Here is a 10,121-nt window from a genome sequence, read left to right as displayed (position 1 = left end):
CAGCTCCATGGCTGTGCACTACATCTTGACCAATATTTTTCTAAATGGCTTAAGGAAAATGAAAAAAAAAGAAAAAAATATTTAAAAAAAAAGCCAAACTAAACCCAAACTGGGTGTCAGTACTTTGCAATTTTAGCTTTTGGTCTGAGCTCAGCAAAATGTGCACAAGAAGTTTTGTTGAGTCTATACAGAATATTTGGTTTACTTGCTGTCTGGAAGTTCGAATATTGCTAAAGCTTAAACCACTCATGAAACTTAATGCAACTCACTTTGCTATTTGGAAGACAGTCTCAAAACTGCTTATTTCAGACCTATAGTTCTTTTACGGAAAGCATTTCCCATTGTAAGTAGCTACGCCATACTAGTCTGCTGAAATCAAGTGAATTAAGTGGATGATTTTCACAAGTGAAGAAAGGAGGTTTGAATATACATATCACATTAAAGTATTACAAATGCATAATGATTTGAAAGTACAATATGTAAAATGCATAAATGTGTTATTTGTGAAAATGCATCTGTTATTTGGTTATCTATTAATGTAACTGAAATTTTGCCGTGTTAAACTTCTTAAGGATTGGTCTGTAGGTGATAATAGGTCTTTTTTCTCCTCCTTTCACTGAACTGCTTATCCCATTCTCGTTTGTATAAATAAAACTTGCATTTCTTTCTTCCACAAAAGCAGGATTCCCATTGATTTTTCTTGTTTCTGATGATTTTAAGTATTTTAGTGCATTCCTATGGCCTTACGAACATTTTTGCAAATAAAACTTCAATTACAGTTATTTTAATGTTATATAGCTACTAAATTCAGAATAAAAATTATAGTCTGTGAGAAAACGCTTAATTTTGAAATAGAAGTGTTCTACTGTGTGTGTTGAAGCACATTTTTATCTCTGGTATAAAGGTGTAATGTGAAAAGCTCCAGCAGATAAAAGTGAACTTGTCATGTGGTTAACTTGTAAACCTAATCATTAATTGTGTATTGATGTGTATAGACAAAAACCCAGACCCAGACCCTAAAAAAACCCTTCATACTCCCAATGGTTTTATTATTACATGTGAACTTTTTTACAACATGTGTCTCAAATAAAAGTTACATAATGAAAAGTATTTGGAGTATTTTGTATGAAATATTCCACATAGTTGTTATGCAGTTGGCATTTCTGCTGTGTTTTCTACACGTTTCATGGAAAGGTGGTCCAGCTGAGTTGCATCTGTAAAGCTTTGTCACTTCTGTGGCAAGCCACAAGGATTTTCGTATGGGTCTGCTTATTCCTAAACTGGTCCATTTTCTCTAGATTTCTCCTGAAATATCCTCTATTCCAGCAACAATTGCTTACGTCTAAGTATACTATTTCAGTGACCTTCAGCTTCATAGGGAACCATCTTTCCCCAAGCATTTAGTGTCTTGAAATATCCTTTAAAAGTAAACTCTGAGCAGTGCTAATAAAGATAACATGAGACACAATCTCCAGTTTGAGAATTACCTACTTATTTGAGCTGTTAACGTTTCCTTTTGTTGTTGTTGTTTTTAATCAATGAAAAATATGACCCTTTTTATGTGAAAGGTGTGACTTAAGTAACCTGAGGCAGAAACATCCTGAAATAATACAGCAAATATTATTCACCTCCTTTCAGTACTGTATATTAGTAGTAGTCCTCGACTTTCAAATTATTGTGGTTTGGTAGTAACTCACAACTGGTATGAAAATTAGCAAACCTAGTGAAAGAATTGTTTTATCTACCTGAGACAAAAGCCGATTGTTAAATTACCCTAGTGGGCAACCTGTGGAATACATAGGACGTGCATGGATGACAAGTAGCTTCTGAAGTCTGTGTTTTTTGTGTGTTTATCTAAGCAGCTGTATTTAGCTGCAAGGATGCATTGTCTCATTACCTTAAGCAACAGAAAGCTAGAGTTACATTCTTGATCTTACTATTTGTTGGTTTGGTTTCTTTAGTTGTGGGTGGTTACTGTTTTTCACCAGATGGCTTCTGGCAGGTAAGTTTGCTGCTTTAAGGACCAGTTGTGTAAACGTTATCTTGCACATACGCTTGATCTGAGCTGATTCTAGATGCTCAGCAGTCCTAAAATGACTTCTGCAAGTCCAGTTCTCACAGAAGTTTGTGGCATGCATCTGCAGCCCAATACCATTGTAACTACATTTATGTTCTCCATTTGTTAAAGGAAATAGCAAGCATAATTACATTGCTTAAAAATGGTGATTTATTACAGTTCCTGGATCTATATTTGGTTGCAGACCAGAAATTGCTATACAAACAGTGCACACTAGTAGATCAAAGGCAAGTTGTTGGTACACATATACAATGTGTCCAGCTTCTGTAATCTGGTAAATAGCCTTTTCCCTAAATGTGTATTTTTCTGACTTGGTTGACTAGTCTCTTCAGCGTTCTTGGAACTATACTGAAGTAATTAATGCAAGATTTTGCAATACTTTTTCTTCAGAAATATTCTAATTTTCTACAAATAAACTAAGCTTTTATTATGCATAATGTTCCTGCCATCTAGAGGATTAAAGAAAGGGCATCAAATGGAATGCAAAACACACTGAAAAGACCTTTTAGTGCTCTAGGGTATTTTGTAGTTACATCAAAACTTTTTTGCTGTCTTCATCAGAGCACATCAGCACTAACCTGCTGAGAACAACTGTTAAATAAATTTTACTTGAGCACGTATTCAGTACACACTGTTCCTACAATTTGCAAAATAAATTTTGAGCGTGATAGGAATGTTTTCCTTATATGAGGAATAGACATGTTTAATGAATTGTGGAAAGCGTGTGTAATTAACTCTACTACTGAATACACTGTACTGACTTCAAAGTGAACAAGAACTCTGTAAACATTCACCAGTTGGTGAGAATTTCACCTTCCTTGAGCAGATGAGATGACTTGCTGCCAGTCATGTTTTTTTACTGCTTCTATGCTGTCACTCCAAAGTAGTGTATGATACACAGCCATGACTGGTATCCTAAGGCCTTGTGTGCTAGGTGGGCAGTGTTCTCTCTGATGGACTTGTTTCAAAATGGTTTCTGATTTCTGAGGGAGACATTGTCATTCTGCTCACTAATCTTTCTCACTTTGTTTAACACCTTTGCAGAGCAACATAAAGAGATTATATTACTGTGAATGTACTTATCTTGGGACAGAAGATGACTCCTTCCTCAACTTCATACATTCAATATTTCTGACAGTTTCATTCACATACATTTGTGCTCATCTTGGAAAATATGCAGTCTTTACTTACCCAGTTAACTGAAGTGTAACTTACTATGTCAATATTACTACTTTTTTTTTTTTCTTTTTTTTTTTTTTGGGAGGGAAGTTGAATGTTTAGTTAATTGTGAAGGTTGTTTGCACATCCTTGGTGTTACTGTTGTACTTTTGGGGGGATTTGTGGTTGGTTTGTTTTATTTCATTTGTTGTCTGTCTGTCTCTTCTCCAGGCAATGTAACTAACTAGCTCCGCTCTGTATTCTAGACGGATGGGATTTTTCTAAGAAGCCTAAGCAAATTCTCTCATTAATGTCTAATACTGTTGATCACCACTTTTGAGCTTCCTCACGTGAAAGGCAATGACTTTGTAAAGCACATTTATGCTTTCAACCGATAAAACACGGGGAAAGCAACCATGTGTATCTTAAATACTATTTCAAGTAATGCTTGAAATTAGGAAATGGCTAAGCTGTTCTCTCAAATGTGAGGATGGGTGATCCTTTACACATAGTATTAACTTAATTAACTGTTCTTTGAGTGTGATATCCTCTTTTGTCCACACTGCGTTGTTCCACAGTTAAATTTTCTGTTTCAAGGGGGCGGAGGAAAAAGACATGTGGAGAAGACAGTGGAACTGAGGCCGTTTCCCTTCTCTGCCTCAGGGGCCAGGTAGCCCTACCCTCCCCCCCCCCCCCCCCCTCCGTCCCGTCAAGGTGCCGTCTGGGGGGAGCTCCTGGCCGTCTGAGACCTGGTTTTCCTTATAGCGCCGAGGTGGCCAAGACTGGGACTACAGGTGCGTCCTGGCGGACATCTACACCGCCACGTGTAGGGGAACCTCCCGGCTTGCGGCGGGAAGCGGCGGCTTCACCTTCAGGAGCAAACGGTCGAGCGGGCGCAGAACCCAGCCGCCACAGCCCTGGCAGCGCAGATGGGGCTGCTACCACACGTCCGCCTCCCTGGTGCATGGTGTGGGAATCGGAGCACGGCTTGCTGCAAAGCGACGCCGCGGCAGAGCAGGCGATGGGGCCCGGCGTTGCGCATCCCATGGCGCTACAGGGGAAGGGGACAGCACAGAGCATCTCCCAGGCACTCGCCGTCTCTGGGCCGCGTTCTGCAGCCGCGCGCTGCCTCCCTTCCCCCTGGCTGGGCGCGGCACGGGGGCGACGGCACGGCGTTGACGGCACGGGGTTGGAGGCCGCAGGGGGCACCCTCAGGGGTAGCGGGCTCGCGCTCTGCGGGGTGAGGCGGCCGCTGGGCCCGGCCCCCGTGGGCCTGATTGTACTCTCCTCAGCGCTAGCCGTGCCACCATCTCGGTGGGGTCCTTCTCTAAGCTGATGACGGCAGCACACTCAAGCCCTGGCCTATCCTCAGACGTTTCTGTGGACCTGTCCCCTTGGGTTACCCCAGGAGCGCTTGGCAGGCCGTATCTGCCTCAGAAAAGCAGCCCTCTCGCAGGCCTGGAGCATGGCCCCGCAGGCCCGCGCAGCCGCCTGGAACCTTTGCCCAGGCTCCCCACAGGGATCCTCAGGGCTGTGGCACTCGTGTTCTATAAACGTGCTCAGCCCGTGTCCTATGGACAAAGTGCTGGGGATATCAAGTACCAGCCATGCTCTGGGGGCACCTCGCTGTTGTGCAGTAGTGTTTGAAGGTAGAAAGTTGGGGATCTCTATGGTGGTGGTGGCGTGGTTTCTCCAGTGGCATTCTTGAGGAAGCACACGATGCTGCATAACAGTAAGTAGGCATGGGTGCGTTAGCACCCTGGGTGCAAGGGTGTGCAGCCTCCATCATGTTTCAGTTGTCCTAGAGGGCTGTTGTGCCCAACAAAGGTGCTCAGGGGGTCTCATGAGGGGAAGGCCTGGCCCTGAGCTCCATGGCATCTCCATTTTCATGTGGGCTCCAATTCATTTCAAGTCACTGTTTCCTTTTTGGCACCTAGCAGTTGAAGTTTGGTTCTGTAAATAATAGCTTTGAAGTGTTTTATGCTGGCAGCTTTCAGGCCATCTCTGGAAACGTCAATCAGATAATAAATGCACATAGGATCATGGTGCCTGTGTAAATACAATGTGTGGTTATTTAATTGAAGAGAGGGGGCTACTGCCACTTGATTCTGTCAAGGAAGAGCAAGGTGCGTCTCCAAAAAGTGACTCCATTTTCATTAATAAATTTTTACAGCTGTATATGTTTTCATTAATTAATAGAAAACTTCTTAATAAGAAATTATTGTTACCATTGCTTAAAAAGCATTTGGTTTTCCTGGGAAGACATACATCTCAGTAGTGTGTGACTACAATTCATATTGTATGTGCCTCCAAAATGGTTTTAATATGCCAAAAGTTATAGATACCTAGTTTTGTAGAAAAGTAGTCTTTGAATAATAAGATTTGACTTTTATTCCTTGTTCCATAGTAAGTGTTCCAGTATTCATGTTTATTTTACATTTTCTTTTGCTATTGTTTCCAAACTTCAAAGTATGGTGTTGTGCAGAAGTGGCAACTTCCCTGACTTGATTGAAAGTCACTAGATGGTGCTGTTTCACTTCTCTGGAAGTGAATTATACTACAGAGGACTTCAGCTGAAGTGTAACTGTGGACAGTCACTATACGTCTGCTTGGCTTTGGGAAGAATTGAAGAGTCAGCAGTGGCTCGTTTGTGTATTTCACTGTAGTCCTAGAATGCCACAGAAACAACATTGTGTAGTTTCATGTAACAGACTAAAAGTTGTCCAGGAAACTTTTGTTTCATAGTTTCACCTTAAAAAGCTATGTGGTAATTGAGTATATTATCACAACTTGTGTGCTGATTAGTTGCAAGTGATGGGTATTGTTTCCAAGTTTAAGCTCTTACTTTTTTGTTTAGCTGGTCAGAAATAGGAAGGCTTGCAAAAATAATTTCTGCAAATGCCATTGGCACTTTTTTCTAATTGCTGGAATTCAGAGAATGGCAATGTAGAATTTCATATTCACAGGAATGCTTTTTGTTAATGAAATTACTTATTTTAAGTGATCTTAGTACCAGGTGTTGCTTTGCTGGCTAGCAGTCTTTTCTTGGTGAGAAAGATGGTCTAAAACTGTAGCTGCTATATTGTGGTAGAAAGCCTTTTTTTGAGTGCATAAGGTGCAGTGGGTTAGGTTGGTTGTGGAACAACTTTGTAGGTTTCAGAAAAAGTAGCAAATACTTAAGTTGTGCAGTAATGGATCATGGTTGTAGGTTAGAACATGGGCTGGACCTTCATGATTTTAATGTAATCTAATGATTTAAAGCTGCTACCACTAAAACATGTATCCAATTGTGTGAACTGCTTGGTTCCCTGAGGCTTCCAAGCCACTCTCTCTATTACTTTTTACCTATTTTCTGAAGAGCCAAGCATATATCATGGTGCTGGATACTTAATTGTGTCAACTTGTACTGTTCTTCGCAGTTGGATGCATCCACTCCAAATGTCTAGCTGTGTAAGGCCATCCAGCAGTTACTGGTGGTTTTGCATCCACTCTGGAAAATGAACATGGTGTGAAATTTCCTCTGTGAGTTAGTCTGCTTGTTTTTGTTTGGCTCGGTTAAAGTACAGGGGATTTGAAATCTGTAAGCATTTACTTGTTGAATAGGCAGCCAAAAACTGAAACAAGGTCTCAGATTTTATTTTCTGTAATGTTCTTGATTATCTGGTGTTTTTAAAATGTAGACATGTTGCCTTCATTTAAAGAGATCTGTGAGGTAGGTTAAGCTCCAGTTTACATTTTCTAGTGATGAAGAAAAATGCTTGTCTCTTTTTTTTTAAGTAGAAGGAAAACCAAGGGAAATAAACTAAAGTAGAAGTGTTAGTGAGATTTAAATATCCTCTGCAAGGCAATAATAGAAACGTCACAGTATGTTTTTGAATTTTTATGTTCCAATCTATACTTGTGGTTAAAAAAAACCTGAACAGTTCAGTTGTAGCTTTCTGCAGTAGCAGAACAAATGATTCAATATTGTATTTATATGTTTAATGATGGGTAACGGATTTAAAGTTGGGTCTAGGCCTTAAACTTAGATTAAAATTAATTTATTGATCTTGTTACTGAATTAATAAAAGTAAAATTTTACTTCAGCATAGTAAGTTTTGCAATAGAAAAATAACTCCATTCCACCATTTTAGCTGACGGCAAGAAGCCTTCTTATGTTCCTAAAGCTTCCATATTTAATACACTTTTATTGGAAGTTAAAATTTGCCTTTCTTGGGCATTGCCTTTTAGGTACATATATTAAAATTAATCCTTCGGGGTTTATTTTTGTAAGTTAGATATGATACATGTGGAACTTTTTGTTGAAATACATTTAGTAGTGCAGGATATGTTGTCCCCCTAAGCTGTTCAGAATGTAAAAGTAAGATATTTATCATGCTCCTACTGTACTCTTAGCAGAATAGTTTGTAACTGGTCAAACAATTTGGACAAAATTGTACCAAGTTGACTTCTAACTTGGTTATATAAACTATGATAGGATGTCCTGAAGTAAATTTTTCTTTCTGAAGATAAAAAGAAAACCTGGTAGCTGCTATTTTGATAATCTCTTCCTGAGAAGAGAAATTCTTGACTAAACCAGGAAGTAAGGCAGTCAGTAAAACACCTCTGTGAGGATATTCATATTTGCTTCCAGGAAGTGAATACTCTTAAGTTTCTGCTTGAGATTATACTCTCATACTAGAGGTGCATTGTAACACAAGGGAGTGGGTTTTCTTATTTCACAAGAAAATGCAAGGACAACTCTGCACCTCTTGTGGCATCTAACTCCACTTCTTTTCTGGCTTAAGTTATTTAGTCTTAATTCCTACTATTAGAGCCTCAAGAACGGCTCATTCAGTTTAAAGAAGAGTGAATTACGATTTGTGTAATTGAACTTATTATGGTAGCATGTTAATTACATCTGTCTTTCTGATGATGCTTGATTTTTCAGGACATCTGAAATGTTGTGCATGTAAGAATGACAAAATAGATGTCCTGGGAAGTATTAAAATAATGTGATATTTTAATACTTCAATAGATTCATTAAATGATAGTGACTAACAACCCAACAAACCATGAGTTTAGATTCTTAGAGCTCAGGGACCACTGGCTGTGCAAACTGGTAACCCAGTATTAAGGAAGCCCAAAAATTCTCATGTGCTTGTGTTTTCAAAGGCTCTTCCTCAGAGTAAGCTTACAGTACTGGGTTGAGGTTTTTATGCTGCTTTTTACAGGTGGCAAGGATGTTGCATGCAAAAGAAAGTGATTGATTGATGTTTCTAATCAGTTGAGCTGAAGATTAGAATACTAATTTAAATGTCAGTCTTCTAGAAGCAATAAAAGAAACCAAAGAAACATCATAAGCATTTATTACCTATTCTTATCTTTCAACACTTGCATTCAAAGAGTAGGTAATGCTTCCCATAGCACATAAATGCTGCCTTTTTAGTAACATTTCGACAGGATGATCTTTATGTGCTTGTTTATGTGAGAGAAAAATACTGGCAAATACAGTGAACTTAGTTGTAAGATTATGTTCCTTTCATGTGCAGTATGTATTCATAAGTTATTTCTCCCACTCAAAAGCTTGCTTTTGACATCAAACAATTTTCTTGGGGGTGGAAGAGGAAGAAATGGAAACAAGTATGCATCTGCTATCTCTAAAGGAGATAACATATACAATAACAATGTATTAATTTAAAATCACAAATGAGGTGGTGGTGCTACTGAAGGTAAAATGGATCTAAGTGTAAAGTTCAGACTGGAATTTCCCCAGTAGTGTTTAACAGCATTCAGATATGAAGTTATTTTAGGTATAAGCCTGCACTTAATCAATTCCTGCCTGTATACTGAAGTACAAGCATTTCAGACACACACTTGAGATGTTCAGGAGTTATTCTGTATACATCTGGGGCTAGGCTGGCTAAACTCTGTTCTTCATTAAGTCAATGACTTCACATTGCCTTCAGTGGAAAGAGTTAGGCTTATGCTTCTCACTTGCAAAAATTAATAATGAGACTCAAGAAAGAGTAGCTTATGATATTTGAAAAATATAACTTCGATTACTTTCTAATAATTAAATAATTAAAGTCCAGAGACCTAAATCAGTAAAGCCATCTACTGTATAAGTGCAATTTTAATACATACTGTAAAACCAATCAATATTTTATTATTAAATGGCAAGTCTGCTTAAAAGCAGCAGCAGCAACTGCATTATCTCCACATCATTCATATGCACACTATAAATAAGAGCAGGGTAATTAGACAAGTTGTTTCTCTAATTCCAATGCCATACAGAGGCTGACCTCCATAACAGATTTGTGAGGTTGTGTAATAAGTGGAAAGTGAGATTTTCCTCTAGCAGTAGGGTTTTTTTCAGCACTGAGTTCCTGGGTTTGATCTTATTAACAATCCATGTGGCTGTCATTGTCTTTCCTCTTGTCTTCCTCTAACACTTCTGTTACAAAGCTAGGGGTGGATGTTGTAACATCATTTGCTGTGATTGTAAAAACTGTATCTGCTGAACAACCTAGTTCACATTCTGATCTCAAATGCACCCTGCCCTGTGTCTTGTTTATATTCATGATGCTAAAACCAATACCTTGATTTATCAGGGAAGAGTGCTTGTAGCTTGATAAGTGTCTTCAGATTTGAACACCTGTGGGAAAATCTGTGCTAAACAAACCATAAAACTGAGGTTCAGGATTAATTGTAAAATCAATTAAAAGACCCAGACTCAGTAAGCAGCAAACATTAAAAGAATATGGTGAAGAATTTAGTTCAGAAATATTCACTCATCTTACCTCCCTGGAAAGCAGGGCTACAGAAAACTTTTGGTATATTTTCAGAAAACTCTGGAATTTTATCATTAGCTAAGAACAAGAGAAGTGCTTCAAAATAAATCAGT

Source organism: Indicator indicator, chromosome 16, assembly GCF_027791375.1.
Source record: "Indicator indicator isolate 239-I01 chromosome 16, UM_Iind_1.1, whole genome shotgun sequence".
Taxonomy (NCBI): Eukaryota; Metazoa; Chordata; class Aves; order Piciformes; family Indicatoridae; genus Indicator; species Indicator indicator.
Note: the sequence above shows the minus strand (reverse complement) of the source record.